Here is a 25,552-nt window from a genome sequence, read left to right on the forward strand (position 1 = left end):
CTTTGGCTGAAACACATTGCCATGGAGGAAGGTGTGGTAGGGGTACATCCCCATTGATCTGAAGCACAAAAGTACTAAATGTTACAGGGCTATCTTTACAAAAGGAAATTACTGAGTCTTTTTCAGGATCACAAGATTCTGATAAACAAGGCTATAGTACCCACAGTGCTCTCCTCTGACAGCATGAGCAATATTCATGCTTACAAGATATGAACAATTTCTTGCACCTTTGAACACATACTGGTTTTTAGTAACAGAAAACATTAAGCAAACACTTCAAACACCACAGAGAGAAGGACACAGCTATAGCCACAGTTATCTCATAATGCTTTGGATCTCTAAGCAGCTGCACTTTTTACAATAATGGTCTCCACTTTACTGACTGACAAACTTCAAAAATTACATTCTTTTTTTTTAAAGAACCAAAATGATGATTCTTCTTGCTGAGAACAGACAAACTCTAAACAAACTCTTTCAAATTAATGGCCTGTCTTCAGCTGTATTTCATAGAGGGAAAAGGAAAAAGGAATCCTACAAAATACTTGGTGAATGCAGTTTCATGATGCCACTGGAATAGTTTAACAGATTATCATTGTTAAAAGGAAGAGGAATTTCTTCCTTCCACTGCTTGTCCCTCAGTCTCATCATGGTTTCCTCCTGCTTTCTAACACTTTCAGCAGTGAGATATGGCACATTCTCCCCTTTCTTTTCCCACATAAGCTGTGTCAGTTGTAACTGGAGTGGTGGTGCTGCAGGTATTGTGTGTTCTTCAGGCAGGGTGACATGAGGTGCCAGCAGTGTGATGGAGTAAGTGACCTTCACAAGACCCTACCTCCCTGCTCGTGCCAGCCCACCCATCCCTGTGCTTGCAAACAGGCATGATGGTGCCTGGGAGCTTTATGGACTGTATCAACAGGACTAAACTGAGAAGTGTGTAAGTCAAATCTCCCCTTACTCAGCAGGAGTTCAAGACCTTCAGAACCCCATAGGGATGTCCCTCATGCTAATCTGCTGTTGACTGCAAGCTCTGAACAAACTTGAGCCAGCTGTGATCACTTTGCACAGTTTAACCACAGGATGCACCGTTTGGGACTGGGCATTTGTGATCACTGCAGTGAACATGGACATGGTAGATAACAGCCTTGATTGGTCATACACCTCTTGGAATACTTGTAATACAGCAAACACACAAGAAACACATTACACCCCTCTGCTGATTCCCCCAGAGCTGCTATGTGCAAGAAAGGCAGACAGCAAAGGGTCTGGTATACACAACTCCTTGCTGCCACTGATTGCTGACTTGTTCATAAAATTAATTCAATTTATTAACAAAGAAAAAAAAAGAAGTCACTTTTTCTTTTTTCTTGCTAGGATACTTATCTTCTATTTTAGTGAGTTAGTTTGTCCTTGCAATAGGTTGGGCATTAAAACTGGTTCAAGGCAAATGAAACTAGTAGATAGCCAAGAGTTAGTAGGGATAAGGAAGGATAAGGAATGATGTGAGACCTTTCCTTCTTGAAACCATTCTCACTTTGTTTCCACTGTGTCACAAAAGCCACAGACTCACGTATCCATAGCATCCAGTACCAGAAAATGTGCTGAAACAGAACACACTAACAAACTCAGTCACACATACTGGTGAGGCATGAAGTTTTCATTGGCACACTTTGCAATGACCACATTATTAACAAGTATCAAGCTCTCTAAGTGATTCAGTCACCCCAGACTCATGCCAAGATAATCTCTGTGCTGTGTATTTTATTATTTATGCTTAAGGAACGTTTTTAATAGAAAAATATACCTAAGCATACTATATTTTATATTGCTTTCCTTCAAAGGAAACTAACTTTGAAGGCTTAAAAAAAAGAAATCAAAAGATAAATGAACAAGAAGAATAATGCAATGGTTTTGTTTTTTAAAATCTTCCAGATTCCTCCTTAACCAGGAACTCCACAGCACTGTTAGTTGTAGGACTGAAAATCATCTTCACCTTTTATGTTTAACTCGAACTATGCCCCTGAACCTAGATTGCAATTTCTGATATATTTTTCAGTAACTATTCAATACCAGTATCCTAGATTCCCTGCTATACTATTTAAAAAAGCAAAGTCCTACCCAAGGAAATGTTCTTCTCTGAACTGCTTTGAGGATGGGAATTAAGCATATTCTGAGTTCCATGACTTCACTGATGGTTACATATTTGCTTAAACACATGTCTAAACACTATCTAGAGTAAGCACATTTCCTCTGAGATGAAGCCATATGCACATACACAATGCTTATTTTGGAATTAATTGACAATTATTCCCCATTTCTACAAGCCTGCAGAAACAACATAGATGCAATTCTCCCAGAAGACAAGTTCACCCCCAAGATGAGGCTGTTAGCTAAGCACTAAATTTGACATCAGATTCCCTGTCACATTTCTGCAGCCTCACCTGCTGCAAAATTCTTTCATCATGTACAGGTATTCCTATTATCATATATATACACATCCACACATATATACACGTATTTTCTTGTATCTTTGTGCAGCTCCCATAAGGTTTGAACCTCATTTTGAGAGTGTGCAGAATACTCCAAACTCTCACTAGCTCAAACAAGCTGTGGGTCACTAACAAAAGAAAAGAACTGGTCCTTTGCTACAGTTATGACAAAAGGCACCCAGATTCAGCAAACTCCTCTGGATAGATACATCTATCTTCAAAACTTCAACCATATGTCCTTACTGGAAAGTGCCAAGTTTTATTTTTCCATGAGCAAAACTTTGGTCACAAATACTTTGGCAGTGAAAAGTGCTATTTAAATGAGACCATACATTTTCAGCAGTCACCAGTCCTTACAGGCATTCAGCTTGAAGCCCTTAATACTGGTATCACATGACTCAGTAGCACATTTAAATAATTTATTAATTTTTCCCCACAGTCTCCTTCATGAATCTGAAAGACACTCTTACACTTCATTCTGCTATCCTTTGAAATGGTTCAAATATTCTGAGAGCTGCAAATAGGTGTTTGAGGGAATGGTTAAACTTGAGTGTGATATGGAAAAAGCACACAGGCAGACAAAGGAGATCTGGTGTGTAACAACTCTGTGGCTTTCTGGTGAGGAATCACATCAGTGCATAGACTGCATCAGCTGAGTCTCACCCATTGCTTCATACATGTGTGCACAGAATACAATGCTATTTTTGATGTTAATTATGTTGTTTCTTACAAACCACCAAAAAGAAGGTTTGGACTGGGTGCCACACTTGAAAGAAGCTACCTGCTAAAAAGTGCTTGGATTAACAAACTGGGCTGTCTGTCCAAGCAGACCTACTAGAGAGTGCTTTGCCCTGAACTAGCAATAACACTTCTTCAACTTTTCATTGTAGATTTGTCATCAAGTTAACCTGTTTAGTACAGGAGACCTGCCAAGTCCACAGGCTAAATAGGTTAAATAAAAATTGCCTCTGTTGGGGGTCTCTGGATAGATACCGGACATCATTACCAGCCAAGCACAGCTTCAAAGCCAGGGATATGTATATCAACTTCCAGCAGAACAGTCAACAGTGGGAATATTGCTACATGGTATGTTGATGCTATCATACTGAAATACACAGTATTTTAAAATATATTGTGTTTTTAAAACACACAGTATTTTAAGAGGAGCTCGTATTTCCAATATCAACTAATAGAATAAAATATTGTCACTCACTAAGAGTCACAAAAAGCCATTATAACTCTCCAACACAACTGTGTTCTGGCATGTGCAACAGGTAAGGAAGTTATGCTACTGCTTTTCTGTTCCTACTTTGTGATGAGCAAAGGGTGTAGGGCTTCTTCAGTAAGCAACTGTGCCTGAATGGAAAACACTCTATACTGCTAAAAGAGGGGGAAAGAGGCCAGCTAGACAGCTCAGTAACACTAGAAACATGCCTCAGTGCAGTCTCCCATGGAGTTCAATGAACCCCTGCCTTTAAGCCTTCAGCCTATTCCTTTGCCATTGGTTAAGAGAGCTATTAAGTGAAAATTTACAGTCCTCAGCCTTCCAATTCTGACAGAATTACCAACTCTTTGGAAATTCACTCAGATTCAGATTTCAAAATCCTTTCTGGGAAAACGTCTACTATTAAAATACCACACAAATGATGGACTACACGATTTCCAATCTTTTACTTCAATTTCTACTGCAGCATAGCTACCTCAGATTGTAAAATAACTCCATCTAACCATTAGAAGTGTTATGACAGCAAGAAGGATTAGAAAATCCAGAGATACACACAAGAAGATAGCAGGAAGGCTTTTTCAACTTCCTAATTTTAGACATGTTAAGAAACCACAACTTAATCCTCTAATTACTTCTTCGCTTTTTATAGGTGTCAATACCTGAAAAAAAAAATGGACACAAGGATTTCTCAAGGAAAACAGCACTCAGGTTCCAGACAGATCACTGTTACTTCTAAGATTTAATCCACAAGTCAACAACAGTTTTAATATCCTAATAAAATATTTATATGTTGTTTTGAAAACAGAGTCACCTTCCACTGATGCAATTTCAGCAGATGCTAGTTTTTTGGAAGCATATTAGAAAAGTAAAGAAAACCTTATTTATTGTGCCTAAACTCACAACACCCCCATTTATTGGGAATAGCAAAGTTCCTGCATATGCAGAAAATCCCTGCAGGTCCTGGAAGAGAGTTGGCCTAAGAACTTTACACAGAAGAATAAGCAAACTATTTTTTGTTTGGTTATTTATACAGTACAATTTTTCAAGTACTCCTCCTGCCCTTCCTAGACCACACTGAAACTACTAAATCTGACTTTGTCATCCTTGTAAATCCAGTTGAGTAAATAAGCCATTTTTTGTAAACTTGTGGTCTCAGCCTCCTTGTTAGTTTATTGCAAAATTAAAGGGAGCTCAGCACAGAACTATCAATCAGTAACCAGCAAAGGTAAAAAGTCTGGAATGCACCAAAAGGCCAAAACCACACTGTTTCATGAAATGGTTGTTTGTTAAAAGAACGAAGCAGAAATCCCCATTTCGCATGCAACACTATTTAGGAAAATTCTTATTAAAGGCTTCCTGTTGAGCTGGGAGAGCAAGCACCAAAACACTTGCAATAATCCCAAATTACTCCACCCTTATTAGCCCATTAATTTTGTGGTTTTCACTGTGCTTAAGAAACGTCCCTAGAGAGCACCAAGCACAAGTGACAAGTCAGTGGGGCTGGGATGGTGGATCCACATGCTGGAGGAGAAGGAAAGGCAGTTTTACTGATCCCCAGCCAATCTAACTTCTGATCCCTGAGAAGGCACCTCTCTCCCTTCCCCTGAAGAACAGAGCTCTTAATGAGGCATTCCAGTAATGGCTCAAAACAATAAAGGACAGTGCACCAAGCAATACCAAAAAATCAGATGGTGCTGGCAGCAACCCTGAAAACAGAAAAAGGGAACAGTGAGAAAAATGGGGTGAAAAACTGAGCTTCACACAGCTGTGAGAGCTGCAGCCTTCTCCCTGGAAGCCTGTTAAAGATCCTCAAGACTGGCATTAGTCTGCTCAAGGAAGATTCCTAAATTACCACCATCTGTGACAGTAACAGGATATTTGTGATCTTCATCTGTGCTACACACTGAATTGGCTTTTTCTTCAACTTCTGTTTCTTTGAGGAGATTTTCTACAGCACCAGCAGCCATTTGCCACAAAAACTGTCAAAAGTTGTGAAAGACCTCAGCAGATCTTCTACTTAATATTCACAAGGAATGCTTAAAACTGAGCAGTTTTGGTGAAATCATGGAGTTACAAATAGAAAAAGGAAAGGTCTGGATGCAATACTGAGAGCCCTGAACCAAAAAATGACTTTTCAAGAGAGAATGTCAAGTGCCCACAGCTCCAGCAGCACTTGAAGCCAGTGACTTCTCCCTAGGGCCCCACCTTGCAGGAGACTGGCTTTTAGTGAGAAAAGCCTCTGCACAATCAAGACAGCTCTGGGCTACAGGACCAAATTTAACATATTTATGTCACAACTATTATAATGACAGAAGATTAAATATATATATACACATATCTTCATTCTTAGGAAATGCAAACTATTTTGGCTCACACAAACCAAATGCAAAAGAAAAAATGCAACAGTTTATCATCTCAAATCCAAGCAAATCACCACACCCACCCAATACTTATTCTACTAGGTGTCTTGTATTCCTAAACTGAGCAGCCACTGGCCCCAGCAGCTCAGGTTTCTGTGGAGAAGAATGTAAATAATGTCAAATACTCTATAAAGCCCAGACATCACAAGTAAAAAGTTTTCTAATACATAAAATTCCCATGTCCAAAGTCAAACACCACTCCTGGTGTTTAATCAAGGCCTGAGACACTCAAAAGTATTTTTATATATTTAACTAAAATGGCTGTAGCACAAAGCTGCTTCACTGCAGGCATGAGCAATACACAAATGCCCACATTTAACAGCTGCTGCTAACCCAAATCAGCTGAAAGATGAAGTAGCCATTACAGCCATCTTCCTGCAACATGGCAGAGGAACAGGCTGGTGACAGTGTAGAAGGAAGCAGAGTAGTTTTTTCAGACATAGCAGAGCAGCTACCCTGACTGAAGGGTAGAATTCACATCTCGATCAATGTTACCAGAATTTGGCACAATTCCCTGAAAACAGATACACACACATAAACCACTGGAAGCCTATTGAGAGCCACTTCCTAATCCCATATGCAATGTATACTCCTACAAGAGCTGGCCTTGCCTCAGAGGAATTTCAACTACACCTATTTTCATCAGAATTCAGGAGAGAAAAAAAAAAGGCAATTAAACAGGACAGAAACAAGAACGCACAATTCTCTGGAAGGCTCAATAACACCTTTTAAAAGAGATCTGTTGACCAGGACACATTGTTGGCTAGCTGCAATCTCATTAGAGCTCTGAGGAGAGAGAGAACTTCCAGCTCTTGTTTTGCCAAGGTATCTCTACCCAAACTTCCCCTCTTTCATCCCTCAGTGAGTTGATTCATAGCAGCAGAGGTGATTTTATAGTTATTGGATTTCATGGGGTATAAATAGGACTTGGAAGAAACCAAGTTATCTTTCAGAGACTAGCCACTGTGTTTACATTGAACTTATTCTGCATTGCATAGGAAAAGTACAAAGTTATGCAATTCTGTTCCATAAGCCTTTTGAAGAAGTAAAGTGTCTATTCACATCTCTGCCAACTGCTTAAAAAGCATCACAATGAATTAAAACTTCCACCAGAAGGAAAAAAAGAAACAAAGCAAAACAAAAGCATGCTGTTCTCAGGCAGCTACATGCCTTCAAGTTGAAATAGCTACCACCCAGCAATAGCCTGAGGTCTTCAGCCTTTCCTACTCTGTGAGCAAGGAATGCAGCCAACACAAATGTAACCTTCAAAATGCACACCACAGCACCCTTGTGCTGTGCTGCCTGGGAGCAGGGTTTGTGTGCCTGCAAGGCCTTCACATCCAGCAGCCTGCACAGACCTGTTTGCAGAGATGTGCTCCCTGCTACGCTTCCAGCAGATCTTCCTCTGCTCCACCCTCCCCTCCAGCCCCTGCTGAGCCATGGCTTTCCGCACTGAGCTTGCTCCTGTGTGCAGCAAGTGATGTACCACACTAAGAGACTGCTCTGACACTGGCCAAGGTAACACAAAGCACCTCACAGGAAATCTCTGGAATCCACAGGCAACTTTTACACCAAACTCCACAAAGCGGCCACAGCTTAAAAGGGACTTTTCCGATGAATGCCAAATTGTCTTGTAAAAGAATAAATAAAATAAAATTACAAACTCACAGTTCACTGTTAGACTCCTCACTGTTCCTTGCAACAGCGCTTTTGGTTGGTTGAATGTCTCATTTTGAAGGATGGGGAATAAACTGAGTTGCCTGGAACACTAGCAAAGTAGTTCAGAATTTCGCTTCTGCACCAGCATGCTCCAGATTCAGAGACATCTCCTACACTTCCATAAGACTGCAAGGAAGTAAAAATTTATGCTCACTTTTTTCCCCAATGAAAAACCTAGTTTAGTTTATTGACAACAATTTAGTTGTCATTAGCAGATTAAAAGAGGCTGAAGGCTCTTTTCTTTCACTTCCTGCATTCAGACCTGCCATGCATCTACCCCATGGCATCCAGCACTTCAAATTTACCCAGACCTACACAAATTCTTTGACATTAAATTTCACTACCTTCTGGTGGAATAAACATACTTTACTCCTATTGGAGAGACAAATGCACAGACACTAAGCAGACTGACTAAAAATACCACAAATGTTTACTATCAATCCTAAACCCTGATTTCAAGAACAGAGTTAAAACTTGGAAAGGCTCATACTCCCCCAAATACTTTAGAACACCTCAGGACTATCTAGTATATACCCAGCAAATTATATATTTGTAATTCTTTCCATATTTGGGATTTACTTGAGTTAGGTTTTTTATACCAGTCTATACTTAGCTTTTTCCTAACAACTCAATAGGAATATGAAGTAACTAGAGAAATGTCTATTATTCACTACTAAACTAAGGAAATACTCCTAAAAAGGTCTACTTAGGGTTCATCGTCTATTTCAAGTTGACAATTAGTGTACTAGCATTTTTATTTGATTTTGGTGTTGTGACAAGCCCATTAGAAAGACCATTTATACTAATACACACACAAAGGTCTAGAGAGATATCACATATAAAGCACAACTTCAGGTCATTAATTCCTCAGATCCTTTCCAGTTAGCTCCTTCAAGCCTTCAATGCAGTGGGTCACAGGAGACTCACTGAATCTTGAATAAAAACTGAAACAGCTCAATGGGCTATGGTAACTTATACCTTTGCTGAACAATTTTGAAAAACACTTATCCCACATCATGATCCTATGCCAACATTCTTAAAAGTAGGACAGTGTTAGTTTAGACTGCTCCTTGGTATCTTGTGAAAGCAGCAGAAATCACTTCTAGAATGTGCTAGAATATTTGTTCCCCTTGTCCATTAATTAAACTTTACATGCAGGTAACTAATAGCACCATCACATGGCTTACATTTTTTTATACACGACATATTGTATCAGCACCACAGAAACAGAGCAAATATCAAATAACCTATGGTTACATTAGAGAACACAGAATGTTTTACACCACACCTGCTAGAAACCTGGGTTATGGCCTTTCACTGAACACATTTTATACTTGCCTAATGGCTATGCCTAGATCATCATGTAGCTTTATTTCAGTGTATGTAACAGTCAGTAGGTTTGAAGTACAGGGTCAGGGGAATTTGGATACATAACTCCATCCTCCCATTTGCCCAAACTATTTGGCAGGTCTGTAGAATATTAAGGTAGTAACTGATACTGCACATAAGCCTGACAACCAACTTATCAATAATTTTTACAAAACAAACTAGACACTTTTTAGTGGCTATGGATGACTTAGTGAATGCTGTGTTCCTGCTGATTGCAAAATTCAGTTATCAACCTCTATAGCTGTAATGGCTGCAAAAAAACGTAGAAGTCATGCAGAAAACAAAACACTCAGATGCTGAAACAGCCTCTCAAGTTGCCATCAGTTTATTTTCCTTCTGACTCAGGGCTCAGAAAGGTAAGAAAGAACAGATGAGAATGAATTAGATGTATTACAAGCTGTACATACCTATTAACATTTAATTTTAGACATTTTCATACACTGAATTACATTTACACCTTTTGAGCCTAAGCTACAATTAAGCCAGAAATATCTGTAGTATTACAAAACCATCAGTAGCCTCAACCCCCTTAAAATGCAGCTATACAAAACACACCAGTCTGAGCACTGGGTGTACCAGTGACTGTTTGCATAAACAATATCTTTTAGTCTGATGGGGCTGAAAGTTGAAGTTTTATCATCTAACTTTTTGAGCTTTGTAATATACCAACATACCTCTAAAATGCAGTGCAATATTTTTATGCAAAAGATTACCTGGGTATATTTTGCCAATTTCCTAAATCTGCAGACTGAGACAGTTAAGAGCTTTAACCTTTGACATTCCTCCTCTTACAAGGCTTGATACATTATCTAAATTAAGACATTCTGAAGAAAATCTAAAGAAATAAATATATTCAACCTATACAAAAGGCAAAATGGTGGACTGTGTTACAAAGTTTTAACACTCTTTGAAGACTGCTATAGCATTTTAGGAAGCCTTGTTACACAGTAGGAAGATGATCCTAAGTGCTTCTTTTACAAAAGCACATTAAAATAAAAAGTCTACTAGTTACAGATAAACAGTTCATGATGAGACAGGGAAAAAACCATGCCCAAACATGTATGTGTATGATTCTTTTCCAAACATGTCAAGATCTGATATCACCCAGAGGAAAGGAGAGGGAACATAAATCATCCAAGTTTCTTATCAATATTTGAAGGAAGATAAATAAAATTTCATAGCTTAAAACATTCTGGAATTTCAGTGGCATTGTCTTTGCCTCTGTAACTTATTTTTTCTAAATCTTTTCACTGGGAAATACAGTCAGTCTGTATTTCTCCAATAAAATTGGCCTTTTATGTCACATTTTACATTTTCTATTAAGCTATCCAACTTACTTGAATTGGAGTATATTTTTCTTGGAAGTACGAATAATTAGAAACTTCTTTGAAAGTTAGGACTTAGGATGGAAAAGAAACTCTGAAAAATGCAAGGAATCATTTTTGTGCTGAGACTGCAGCATGACACACACCTCCTTTGGCTTGGTAATCACTGAGAATAAGACCACTAGTTCCAGTGGAAATTCCCTTGGGTCTGCCAGTATCACTGTTCTGTACTCTTGGCACATCATTTTTTACATAAATATTTGCAAACACTTAATAAAACAACCCCAAATATCTTTATTCACCTATTTGGGATCTAGAATATTTGCAGCTGTTAATAGAAAAACAGAAATTTTGAGAGTTGATGTCAGGTGAATAAAAACAGGCTGTGGCACCTTCAGTGATCTTAAACTCTCAGGAAACCTTGGAATGGTACAGGATTTCAATTTCTTTTTCACAATTAGAAAGCATCTGCTCTTTAGAAAGGAAACTTAAGTAATTTTGCACCTCATTCAAACCACCTAAGTGCAACAAAGATTTGTCCATCCTACAAACTACACACACAGGTATCAGAGAAAAGTAGCTGTTGTCTTCTGAACAGCCAACTGAAATGTTGCAGCAGCTCTAGATTAATTGTTTACTGCAGCTAGGATTTTTTAAATATAATTTCCTGGACTTGCTATTAAAATTTCCTTGAACTACACTGAAAGTGCTTAATCTAAAGCCTTTCTTAAAAAAAACAAAACAAAACAAAACAAAAAAAACAAAAAAAACCCCAAAAAAACACATCAGAGTTTCTATTGCGGAGTTCTACAAAAATTGCTAAGATAGTAATGTTAAAAATTCTTTACAATTATTTAATTTAGAGAAGAACTTAAGGGAGCAAATTATGCTTTAGTCAACAGATTCTGTTGCCCCAGTGGGTTTTCAGCAGCCCCATGACTGGAACAGTTTCTTCCAGGGAGGAGTGAGATACTTGAGCAAACACATAGGAAACCTGGCCTAGATTAGAAATACATTTCTAGATAGGACTGAAGTGTAGGATTAAACATTGTGGGAAATCAGGAGCAAAAAGACAAGTAAGATGTTTCTGTAGTATCTTCAGGTGCACTAGGTGTGGTTCAGGAGGTAGCAGCTAAAATACTGGGACACTGGGATTGGTGCTGACAGTGAAATAGTAGCCCAGTTGACTTTCTCAGAAAAAGACAGGATGTACTTATAGTGTTTCCAAAACAAAAATTAAAATAAATCAATGCAAGATACTTGAATGTCAAAGCAAGGTGCAGTAGCAGAGCAGTGTGTGTGACAAATTAAAGCTAACTGCACAGTGACAGCTGAATCCCAGTGAAAATTCTTTCATGTTTAGCTGGATGCTGATTTACAGAATACCTAGTGTGGTGTGGAAATGTGCAGCTTCTGGAAACAGAAGGGCATTTATGGCATACACCCCTCCAGTTACACTGTCTGATTCCTGCAATCATCAAAACCCACAGACTAGAAAAGTGTTTCCAGTAGTTGTGCTATCAATTTGATAAAGTTACTTTTTCATTGGCTATTCCTTGGGTCTAATTAAAGATAAGTATAGCTTGTTCTACAATAAATTTGTCCTCAAAAAGTTACTTACTGTTTTTCTATTTAAAACAATCCCTATCTGCTGTAACCAAGCCTTAAAATTCCATGCATGAAAGGAACATCATGCAATGGATAGATTATACTTGAGTTGCCTCTTAGACTTATCTCCCTCTCCAGAATATTAGCTATCCCCTTCATTGTAGAAAATATCCTGACAAGGTAAGTTCTCATTTTGAATTTTATTACTACTACTCAGTTTTTATTCCAGACTACAGAAGATTTATTGCAAGTCTAGTTTTATTGATCCCAAACGAGTCACACCAAAGTGAAACATGATCAGGGACTCGTCTCTGTCCAGCTTCATCCTTATGTGCATAAATACATTCACAGAGAAACAACCAGTACAGACTTTTTCTCTTCTTCTTAACTCTTCACCTCGATTAATATTCAAGGGAGAACAGGGGGGAGCAGAAGTCCAATCGCATGTTTTCTAATCCTGGTTCTGAGGCTAAGTAGCTGCAACTGCTTACAGATACAATAAATTCTTTGTGCCCTATTTTCAAAGCAGGCCTAATGCCTACCCCATAAGAGTATTGTGGGATTCAGAATTTTGCTTTCCTAATGCTTTGAACTCACTGCATGAAGTGTGATTAAGATCACAGTGCACCACCACAAACCACCCTGTGTTCCCAGAGTCTTCCAATGTATAGCTGGGCAACATCTAAATACAATTTAGCAGTAATAGTTGACCTCTGTAGGTTCTATGTATGGGCTTGTTGGTCTTGTAACAAAACTCTTAAAACTTCCCTCCAGAAAACCCACTGGCTTTTTTCTTTCCTTTTGGTATTTGTGGCAGGGGAGTTGATGTGTTTTTTAAAAATTCTTCGCCTTTGCTTGAGTTGGGAGTGAAAGCATCACTGGTTCACACTGCAAGTTTGGGAAGGATAAATCTGAAAAATTCCTTGTGGCTCAACTCCTGGTATGTACAACATTCTGTAAAGTATTAGCACTGTATTTAAAACAGATGGAAAGCAACAAATAGATGCCAGCTTATTATTTAAATGTTAGCTGTGAACTAACTGTGTTCTTGGAAACAACTTTTGGTCTCTCTTGAGCTTACTGAGGGTGTTTGAAAGAGCTGTTTAATGGAGCAGGGAGTACTGAATAGTTCCAGAACAGCAAAGACAACAAAATAACAGCAATGCAGAATAGCTTCAAATCAGCCCTGTACTAATTTATTTTCTGAACTGGGTAACTCAGATCATTCCTGTGCCAGTAAAAGGCAAATAAACAGTTACTTTTTAGGGTGTTACAAGATCAACAAGCACAGACTTTGGACTACTTTTAAAACATGAGGCTCAACAAGGAGCTGTATGTATCAGAATAAGCCATGAAAAAATATGCTGTTCCTCTCTGCAAAAGCACAGGGTAAAACATACACACAGAGGGAGAAAGATCAGGTCAGTGTTGAAATAAAATACTCTGTCTCAGATGTAAACGCTGACTTTTTTAACAGGCTGGAGAAAACATCAGTGATCACCTAGATTTCAGTCCAGACTCCATCTCAACAGCCAAGAAAGAATTGTTGCTGAGGAAACTGCAGCCTGCAAACAGCACACTGAGAGCTGTGTCTGCACTGAAGTTTCAGAGAGAAAGAAGAAGAGGCACTAATAATTAAAGAGAAGGCATGATTTATGGAAAATGAATACAAACTTCCTGCAGGAAATAACACTGCCTGGAATACCAGCAGCAAATATAAATGGGAGGAACAGAATTGGCACATCTAGAACACAGTGGGACACAGAGTCCTGAAAACTGCTGCTTTGGAGGCAAAGTGCCTGCTTCGAGTTTCATGACATTTCAAAGAATGAGGCCATGAATAGAAAAGCCATTCTCAAGCAAGAAGCCATCCACTCTTGGCAGTACAGAGTGGGAACTGTACTTGCAATGATCATCACAAGAAAGACTCACCATTCATTTTGCCACAGTTTCTATTCTGATTACAAATAGCAAGAGCCAGCCTCAAGAATAAATGCAGACTCACTGCAAACCAAGAAATCTACATGCTTCTCAATTTGATAAAAATAACCAATGCCTAAATGGGTCACAGTAGCCCAAATTCCACAGATAGTACTGAACTACAAGCTTTGTAAAACATATTTCTGAAATTCTGTGCAGATAACATCAGATTTAGGTGATTAAAAGATAATCTAGATACAGATAGTTGCCAACTTCACATTGCCAATGTAAAGCATTATTTTGGAAGGACCAGAAAACCAGGAAAATGTTTTAGGCAAATTAACAAGGTCAAACCATGACCATTCATTTTCCTTAAAACTTGTAGTACCTTGAGGATACAAAGGAAGAGTCAATAATGTATTGCATAGGACTGTATTCTTATTTGCATTCTGGTTTGTGTCATAAGCAGATTCTCTCCATTCTTGGAATTAAAATTTTTTCTTAAACTCCTATAACATTACATAACCACTGTAACAGGAGTGCATGAAACACTTCAGATAACCATTACTGTGGGATGCATAGTGAAATCTCAAGAATTCATAACACAAAATAGAAAATAGATAACTAGTAAGTCTGTGTGCACTACACATCTAGTTTACCAAGAAGTCTAGCCATGACAGTTCAATTTTGAAGCCTACAACTATAATTTTACAACATACACATGAACACACAGCATGGACATGCTCTTTGCCCAGATCTGGATCACATCAAAGGCTTGTTCAGGCATGATCACTCCCTTCCCAATTCCTCTGTCCCAGGTCAAACCAGAACTCAAGAAGACAGCTGCCTTGCAGGGCTGGAGAAGGGCAATGCCACTCAGCTCTGTGCTAGCACAACAATTCCTACCTCCCCTCTCAAACCAGAGACACAGCATTCAAACGTAGGCAGAAGAATGCAGCAGAGTTATGCTTGTCCAGTAATGGAAATATTTTGCTAAACCTGCCATTCTGGACACTGGAGATACTAGAACAAGCTGATATGCAAAATTAGAAAGCTTTTTTAATTTTCACAAGTATTTCTGTGTTGCTGCATCAAACCTGGTTTAAATTAAATACTACCATAAAAACCATTGATCAGAAAATTGCAATAAATGCTTCAAGAGCTATAATCCAAAAGGTATTTGTCTTCCTTTCCTTCTCCCAGTTGAACATCATGGTTTTGCACACACAAATTCCTGCAACTGACTTTTGGGCCCTTATGGATTTTGTTTCCTATCAATCATTCTTTTTACTTCACCTGTTTTCAGAAATATTATTGAAAGAAAGACAAAATACTTTAGAACACACAATCAGGATTGGAAGAATTCTTTTAATTACAATTGAGAAGTCAGTAAAGCATTTGCAGATCTCTTTAAACCAGACAAAGCCTACCTCCCTTTAGAAATATAGAGAAACTTTCTGTTTTGAAAGTTATGAAGTTCACTAAAAGCAGCAGAAAACTGTGAGGGAAGTGTCTAATAAACTCTTCTAAAATTTCTTCTCAGTTCATTGGAGATAGTATAAAATGTTGGGCCCAGAAAGAGTTAATAGTACAATATTCACACATATTTCTAGAAAACAAAACATCAGAATGAAGAGAGAAAAGAACCAAAGAACAATCTGAACAAGTATTCTTACTCAAGGCAGCACTTAAGCATGTACTCAATTTAAAGTTTATATAGTTAAAACATTAATTAAAATATGTTTGGGTGCTTTCCTGAGTTAACATGAAAGAATTCAATTAGACATTGATGGAAAATTTGGCAGTATTTGTAGCATTTAGTTTAATATTGGAATGCAAAAAAAATATTCAAAGACAAATTGCTGTATGAGGTAGAGGCTGTGTGTTCTTGCAAGTGTAAGTTACAGCCAGCCTGGCTGCTACACTCTGGAATTGCAGTCATAAGAATTAGTACTTCAAAGGAAAAAAGCACTATAGAAGAATTGGAAGATGCACAGAGATCACAGAAACAAGGTTTTCAAGAAAATTTTACCAAGTAAATACTTGAAATATGCATTTTTTAAAAATGCATATACATATGCCACTATTAAGAGCTTAAAGGAAATATTGAATAAGAGGATGTAGCAACAGAATAGGATTTAGGCAAACTATATATGCTAAAAAAACAAAAAATAGAGGTTATGGAACAAAAAAAATCAGTATCTGGCCTCAGAGGAGGAACTAGGTTTTGAGTAGATCACAGCAACATTATACTGAATGAATAGCAGAGAATGTACTATATTGTTGAATCTTCCTTAAGACAAACCTGAGCCACGAAAATATAATGAGGTTACACAGTGTTATATTTCTCTTCCATATGGAGGACAACAAGCATAAATCCTACTAACAATTCATACATCAAAGTTTATTAAGGTTATTGCTTTTAATTGCTTCATTTACAAGCTGTAATCAATGGTCAGCACTGAGCATTTCAGAGGTACCTGGCATTACCAGGAAATATCACAAATGATCTGACACTAGTACCCCCCCAAACTGAAAACTTCAGCAGCCTAGTAATGATAAATTCAGAAAAGAGAGATGAAGTTAAAAGCATTTCAGCTCAAAAGTAATTTTAAAAATCTGCAATTTTTACAGAAGGACTACATCTCAGAAAACACAGACAGCCCTAACAATAGAGGAAAAGATTTAAACATCATTTTTGATAAATAACTGTATCTTAGAAAATGAACATTAAGACTAATACAGCTGATTGAGAGGAAAATAAACCATAGCAGTCAATACACAATAATAAAATCTAGGAAGCTGTGATGAATTGAAAAAGCAAATAAATGAAGACATAAAATCAAACAAATTCCTGAAGTATGTCTAAAGCTAGTAAACAAAGAATCTGTTGGCAAGAAAAAAAAAGGGTAAGGCCCACCTAGAGAAGCAATATGATTGTGTTAAATAAGTTCTCAACAAAAAAAATCTTACACAAATACTTATCCTGATACCACATTTTCAAGTAACTGAGATGAGGCATTTCCAGGAACCAGGGGATCAAAAAAGATACTAAAGAGAAATGCATTAACAAGGTAGCCTGGGGGGGAAAAAAATGTGGCAAAGCTCATATTCAAGTGGATGCACTCCTTAAAATTCCACTGCAAAACAGCAGCATCACAACACACAAACATACCCATTACAGGAAAAACCCCCACAACTCTAATTGCTATGACTTCAGGTATCTTTTCTACACAGAACAATCACTATATGAGACTGCATTTTCATGTATGTTTACATATGTTTTAAATGGAGAAAGATGAGACAAATGAGAAGCTTCTCTACCCTCTCCTGTCTCTCATTTCCTGAACTGCTGCCCATTCCATGCAGGAAGATGTTTCTGTGGACTTACTCTGAACAGGCCTAAACTTATGCAGTTGCCCAGCCTGGATGGAAGGAGAATGGGATGACTCCTTTCAGCTGCCATGCTGTGTTACTGTGTGCATACAACATTTGTAGAATTACAGGATAAAAGTCTGTCCTAATGCAGAGGTCAGGTCAGGGCCGAAAATAAGAGAATATCCCACCACCACTATGATTTCAGACCTTCAAAGGAGAACAAAAATTGTAATTGCTCTATTATTAGGCTCTTTTCCATTGCTACAATGTGGTAAAACACCATTTTATTACATCCTTGTTTCTGGTCCTGGTAGTTCTCAAAAGTTTAGACCAACTAGCTATGACTGAAGAACTGGCTATAGCCCAATGTGTACCTCAGACTATCATCCTGTTTGAGAAAGGTGAAGGAAGACATTACCTAACAGGCTATTTGTCCTATTTATTTTAAATGGTATTGTCTGGAGGTGTACAGATTTTTGAACGCTGTAACTTTTTCCCAGGGAGATGAAGATGAGAAAGCCAAGGAGCTGCCAAACAGACCATGAGATATTAAATGCAATTCACAGCTGCACCCTCCACAAGATACATCTTTCACACAGTCTTTAGGCTTTGAATGTTGAACAACTCTAGTCAAGATGTGCTAGTATCTTCCCAGGGAGCTTATTTCTTTCAAAGATGACAGCAAAACTGCTCATCAGAACAATGGATTTCATGGCAATATGCTTACTTGGATGCTTTTCTCTAAAAGGAAAGGATTATATCTATGCAATATTTACACAGATCCACTTCTGCTGAAAATAGCATTTGCTACACTTCGATGGTGACTAACACACTGCCTGTTCTGCAACCACTTAAATCTCTTCAGAAACTTTCTGTTTAAGAAGCATTTAACTATTCTATAGAAATAAAAAACAAACAGAGTAAAAACTGAAGAAAACCTTGTAACACACAATTCCATGTGTTTGGGAATTGTCTGTTACATTCTGTTAAGACAGCTATTTAGAACAGCAATTGGTCACATCTCACATAAAGGCATCTGTTTTTCTCTCTAAATTCTTGAAAGAAAGTTGAGTATGCCAAGAACTCAATTTCCAGTGAAGTTATTCTGCCACCTGCTGTTGCATTTATGGACATACTAGATATTTAAATCTGTATATTTTCAATTCAAAAAAACAAATAAAAAAGAGAGATATTTCCTCACTGGAGAAAAGCTGATTATTAATTATGAACCATTACTATATTAATTATGAACCATTACTATATGAGACTCTTTTCCTCTTTTTGATTTCTCAAGCATGTGACCCAAAATATACTTATCTCCAAGACAGAGGGGATCAGAGGATAGGAGGAGAGCCTTGTACAAGGGAAAAGCCCATTGGTTTAAGGAAAAAAAAAAAAAAAAAAAGGAGAGAAAAAACCAAAAAAACATAAGGAAGGAAAGAATTATAAAACCTCATAAAATGAAATATTTTCATGAATGTCATAAATCCACACAGGAATAATTGTCTAAAAGCCTTCTAGTCTGAAAACTGCAATCCTAGACACTGCTGGATTACTGTATCAAATAAAAGAATACATTCAATGAAATACTGAAATTCATCAGTTTACACTCACTGCTGAGTGGGGGAGAAACTAGAGCAACTGATATGAAAAGTAATTCCTCTTACACCCTCAGTTCTATAAGTAATACAGCTGATGGTTTAACTTGATGCAATCCTATTCCAAAAAGCAAGTGACAAGAAGGTGGCCATCACAGCCAACAGCACCCACCACTTACTTTGGGACATCAACATTAAGTGCCACTCCCTCAAGTCTGGACATGCACAACACCTTCCACAGAACCAGAGAGGCCACATCATATGCTGTCCTTATGTTGCCCACAGCTTTGCACGTGCTCAAATACTTGACCACAGTGCAGGCAGGTAGCAGTAGTATAGGAAGAGTTTGGGGAAAGGATGGATAAAAGATGGGACATACAAAAGAACTACCGAGGGAAGTCAGGGAAAGCAGAGTTACTTGCTAAAAGATGATCCACTCACTTGAAAAATGCCTTTGGGTTTTCAATTATTGCAATTAATGAAAGATAAAACTCTAGATTTAAACATAAACTGCAGCATAAAAAAAAATTTAAAAATACAAATTCCGACCAGAGATAGAAACACTCTGACTCAACAAAACAAATATCCATGCAACACATCCCTACTCTGTCCTACAAAGGGTTCTTCATAGTAACGGGACAAGAGTTGCCTCTCATCCAGATTGGACTAAACTTGCTGAGCTCATGAGACTGGAGGGGGATCACAAGACACCAGGGTTAACCACTCTTTGTATTAAACAGATCTACTTGGTTTACTCTTCACTTGGAGCACTACTAAAAGCCTGCTCTGCCTTGGCAGATGCCCACTGCCATTTGCAATGAATATTCAGCTGTTCCTTCAGGCTCTTAATCCCTTTGATATCCCATTGCCTGTTACACATTACACAGGAGTACAACCCCTGTTTGAAAGCAGTACCTGCATGGCAGCCTCACACTCTTCCAAATGAAGCCTCCCAGCAATTTCAGTTTTGCCCCCTGGTCAAGTAGAGGAATTAGTTCTCCAGACAACAGCTCTGCATTCCACCAGATTCTTCTCAGGGAAGTGCTCCAGCAGCCCCTGAATGAAAGAGCATCTCACCTGCTGCAGGGAACCCCACACAGCTGCACTCTCTCCACTGTGGTGGGAAAGGGGGTAAGGACTTGTTGGCCAAGTTAGATGAGCTCAGCAGTGGTTTTGTCTCTTGCTTACCTGATTTCTAGTGGATTTGTCTCATTGCTCAGCCCAGTGAGCAGAGCTGCAACATTAATTACTGCTTTTCATTTACAAGTGAAATTCTGTTTATAATTTGCATATCATGAGAAGGAAACTTTAACCAGATTTCAAGGTATTTATATAAACCCATTCACTTTCACCTATGTGTCAAATAATTTATATATGCTGAGCATTATTAGATCCATTTTTTGAAGGAGAATGGCAAAAGAGACTTAGAGATAAGCAACAAAAACCTGCAGCAGATCTAGTTCCTAATACAGATCTTAGCCTATCTTTCCCTTGTAATGAACACTAAATAAACCTGCAAAACAGCACATTCATGCATGAAAATCAAGTTTTTTAAAAAAGTGTTTTTACTAGCTCTGGTTTCAGAGTTCTGTTTTCTGTACTAAAATGGAAGGTCATCCTGTACCAACTCAACTCAGTATTTTTTCTGCTCCTGAATTTTGTTATCCTTTGCTACATATGTAAATGCAGTCATTACATTAAGGATTTATGCAGATGTTTTAGCTCTTACAGTAAGCTAATTCCCTTATTTGTGCCATAAATGGAAGTCAACTAGAATTTCTTCAAGCCATTGCATTCTAACTTGATGAATTCCATTTTTCCCCCCATAAGGTATTTTCCCATAGGAATTTCATTTAAGAAATGTTATTCCTCACAGTGCCCTGTTCATATAATTCTTGTCCCTTTCAACAAGGTAGATAATTAAGTACTTTTCCCCTGAAGCCAGATTATCTATTGATGAAACAAAAAGTACTACCAAGGCCACACCCTACGATTAGATTAATTTGTTCTCTTAAATCACACTTGTGACTTCAGTTTTTTAGGGAAACACACCTGGACAATGCACAAAAGGAGAGGTCAAGCAGATGACATCTCAAGCTTTGAGATTTTCAAGATTTTCTTGCATTTGATATTGCATAAGTCACACATGACAGACTCTTATCAGAGCAAAGGCATTTTTGACACAGCCCTCATTCAATTGCATGTTAATAAATGACCACCAGAAGAAAGACAAAAGAAAATCCAAATCCAACTGTCCATTACTGAGTCAAATAAAATAATCCATAACACAGCTGCAGAGGGAAGAAAACCTTGATTTTCCCACCTTCCCTTTGATTCAGCTTCAAAGTTCAGAGGAAATGCTTCTCTTAAGTTTTCTTACCCATTAGTTTATTATTTCTTTTCACTAAGAGGTTCTAATGGAGATGGAGCAGCAGAAGTGCTGTTGTCCAGTGCATTAAAAACTATCCAAAGACCATATAGAATCTATGGAATAATTTCTCATGCACTGAAAAATCGCATTATGCTTTATCAACTACCATACACTGTCAAGAAATTATTCATACTGCTGCTGAACTTCATATATTGCTGTGACTGAGAATGAGTCATTAAACTACAATACAGTGTAGTACATATGAAAGGAAAAGTAAAATACTTCTGTCACGTTAAATCTGAAGATTATTTTAGGGAAGAAAACAGGGATGCTCCTCCAGGATTTATTTGGAACACTAAGTCTCTATGCAAAGAACACTGGGTACTTTGGTGAGCACAAGATGTTGAAACTATGGGTTTCCATCTCATCAATCACGTTCCCTTTCCAGCAGTGATCTTTTACTCCAGGACATGGGCTCAGACCTGACTCACAGGGAACACCTATATGAACTAAAAACTGCCAGCAACAGCCCCTGAGTACAAGTTTGTTACCCACACACCCACCCTTCACTGGGCAGCAGTCACCCATCCAATTCCTGTCCAGACTCAACCTTGCTCCATTTGCACATTGTGACAAAAATCACAGCCTGAGGTGGTGTAGCTACATAACCTGTACACTATGCACCTTTTATTAAAGAAAGTTAAGTGCAGTAACCTATTAATAAATACATCTTGCAGGGCCTGAAAAATGTGAAAACAAACATTTCATAATACATATAAAAAGGCTTTCCAATTAACATCCTATTTTGAATATGTGGCTGATCCACAGTAGCCCCTGGCAACAGCCTGCCAACATCTCAGCCCAGCATGCTCAGATTCTTCTGGCAGTGCTTCCATTCCTCTACACATCAACAACAAGCCAGCTTATCCAGCTTACCTTATACATAGTGCAATGAAGCCAGGACCTCAAGCTATTTCCTTGAGATTTAATAAGTCAAGACATGAAAATGATTAACCAAAATGAAGAGGTTTAAAAGCTGCAAGAAAATTGCCATAAGTAAAGTCTCTGTAAAGCAAGGATTGCATCATTTGCAAAGCTGGGGCTTTCCACAGACTGATAATACTGGGGTGCTTTGCTGTTTCTCTCTCAACATTGTGGTAAGAACAGTAGGCAGACAGAACAGGGCCATTTATCTCTGATGCTACACTGAGCCAAATAGACCTACAGGGCACAGCTGTATGACCTTTTGCAGGCAAACACAACCCTGCTGTGCCTGTGGTCCAAGCAGAATGGAAAGCAAGTTAGTGCAATGCCAAGGCCAAGCTAACACACAGCACATCCTTGTCAGGCTTCAAAGCAAACCCACATCTACCAGCAAGCCCAGATACTGACATGGTATGGAGGAAAACAGCAGGTAAATGCCATAAATGAGACACAGTTACATTTGCTGCAATACTGAGGCAGCTTGCACCAGACTCTATTGCCCAGCTAAAAAGAAAATATAAGCAGCTAGGGAAGGTGCTGGTACCTGCCTCCTGCACCTACTGGAGCCTCAAGGTAACTAAAGCATGGACTTAGCCAGTGTCAGAAAAAAGATGCTAGCCATCATTCTAGTGCTCATCCATGGAAATTACATGGCAGTATTCCAAGTATGAATGCTCTAAGAGAGATGTGATCAAATGATGATCCATTTTACATTTAGTTTCTCTGTCTTAAACTGCAAAGATGCTATGGAGCATGGTATTATTTAAAGGGAAGACAAAGAGACCAAGTCAAACATTTTGAGGGCTGACACTCAGCTCTTTTTCTGTGAAAAGACATATGAAACAAAACAACACAGGCACAAGTAAATAAAACTCAAAAGAATTTGCTCCACTCCAAAAAAACATTGTCTTTGCTACAATAATAAGCTTGCAGTGCTCAGAACTTCTATTTAAAATTCCCCTCTTTCTATCTTTTGCATATTTATCTATTTTTAAATATACATATTAAAGTTTAAAACCATTTTTATATGTATAAACACATATAATTTATATATGGAATTTCTTTCACTTTTAGACAACATGTATTTTTTCCAAATGCTGCCACTGTCATAGTCTTGGACAACAAGAGCACCACCACAGAAATTAATTACAGCAGGGACAGGCCAAAATATTTTTTTTCCATGCTATCTTATCAAAGAGCTGCTGAACTACCTCTGGCCAAATTCCTCTTCTGTAAACATTAAACCTTGAAGTTCTGAATAAATGATGGTGTTTGTAACTCTTGCCAAAGGTGTGCAACAAATTTCACACACATGAAAGAACAACCAGATGACTGTAATTTCTGGGTACCTATCACCTGGCAATAACCAGAGCAGTGTAGTTTACTGTGTTTTGGCTGAGTGAACAGTCACTGATAAGACTCTTGATTTAAACTTGGGAAAATGAAATGTTTTTCTTGCCCACTCTTTGTTTCCTCCTTGCATCCTTCCAATTAGCTAGAGTTACAGTAGTCCTGTTTACTTAGCAAATCTCCTTACAATTACATTTGAAATGGCCAGGGATCATCACCTTAATGAAATCCAAAATAGTACCTCCTAAAGACATTACAGGATCACCCTTTACAGCCTACAAAAGGTGGAGAGACTCAGACCTTAAAACTAGATAGGGAATATCAGTATAAGTTTTGGAGCGAGGAACCTACCACCTGCTCCTAAAGAAAGGGACACTCAGTGACTTTATGAAGTCACTAACAGGAAAAAAACAGTTGTGATCGTTTTACTTAAACTGGGCTTTAAATCCTTCTCTTTAACAGCTGACCCTGATGAAAGAGTCTGCTTAGAGACTTCTAGAAAGGCTGAATTTATAATGTAGGAGCTCCTGGCAGTTTTCATCAGCTCAAATTACACAGTGATTTCCAGCAGTGCAGAGGACCTAGAAGGATGAATTCTGCCCTGCCTTTTTGACTCCAACTTCCCTCACAAGCTCCTGACACAGGACCAACACTGAGAAAATCCTCTTCTTCCAAGATGGCTTTAAATTCAGCAAAGGACAATCCTATCTCCTCTCCTCATTAATGCTTGGATCCAAGCACACACATACATGACTTATATCCTGTATTTGGGAGAACAGGGTGATATGAGTCCCTGAAGTCCCCTACAAATTTTCTCCACAACACACACAAGACACATAGCAGAAGTTGCAAGGTGTCCTGCGTATCTTGCAACTTCTGTTTAGTTTCATCAGTCATTCCAGACACAAATGAAAGCCAGCTTTAGCTCACGTTAGATGATCTTAGAAAAGGCAACACTTACAAGAAGTAGCAGCTGGCCAAGAGTCTGATGTCACCTTTTAGCAGGGGTTCCTTGCCCCAAAGCAAAGTAGAGGATTGCTTTCAAGCTTGGCTGGATTCAACACCAATTATGGGTTTATTAACTGCAACAGTACTCTCAACTAATTAAAGGCAACTTCTACTGTAACTATTCCTATCAGGCAAAGATATTTCAAATTTTATCTGCATTTTAAACAGCTCCAGAGGACATCACTCAAGTTCCTGTTATGTAGAAGTGATGATGAGACTAGCACAGAAACTGTAATTATCAAACAGCCTTTTTGTAAGGCAAGTTAGACTAGCAAAACTCATCATGAGAATGTGCCACACACTGCACCTCCTCCTTTGGGGAGCACTTCAGAGCTCTGATGTCAAGTTCATAACATTCTACATTATCACTAGGACACAGACATCTCCACAGAGTTAGAAACTTTAAAGCTGCTATACAGGTAAGGAAAAAGGACATACTGTTCTTTACAGAGGGTCTCCAGACAATAATCTCAGGTCATTGAGAACTTACCACACACACTGTTCTTTCCTTCCACGCTTCCAACAAATTAGAATCCTTCATTTACAACAGTTATAGTTGAACAGTAATAGTAGAAGAAATTATTCTTTTAAATAATTTCAAAATTGCCTTTATTTTAATCTATTTTTGGCAAGCATCTTAACTCTCCCCTAAGAAATGTGAGCTGCAAAAATTAGGGTGACTGGAATGTGTAAGGTTTATAATGCACCAGGTTTGTGTTAACTCTGATTCTCTATATTTTCTAGATGCAAAGCAAAAATACAAAGGTCTTG

General features: G+C 38.2%; 1 protein-coding gene across 1 annotated transcript in view; it reads right to left on the reverse strand.

Annotated features, from left to right (window-relative positions):
* The window catches only part of RAD51B (RAD51 paralog B), a 355,720-nt gene that overhangs the window by 207,386 nt on the left and 122,782 nt on the right, over positions 1 to 25,552 (reverse strand). The window lies entirely within an intron of this gene.

Source organism: Erithacus rubecula (assembly GCF_903797595.1).
Source record: "Erithacus rubecula genome assembly, chromosome: 6".
Lineage (NCBI taxonomy): Eukaryota > Metazoa > Chordata > Aves > Passeriformes > Muscicapidae > Erithacus > Erithacus rubecula.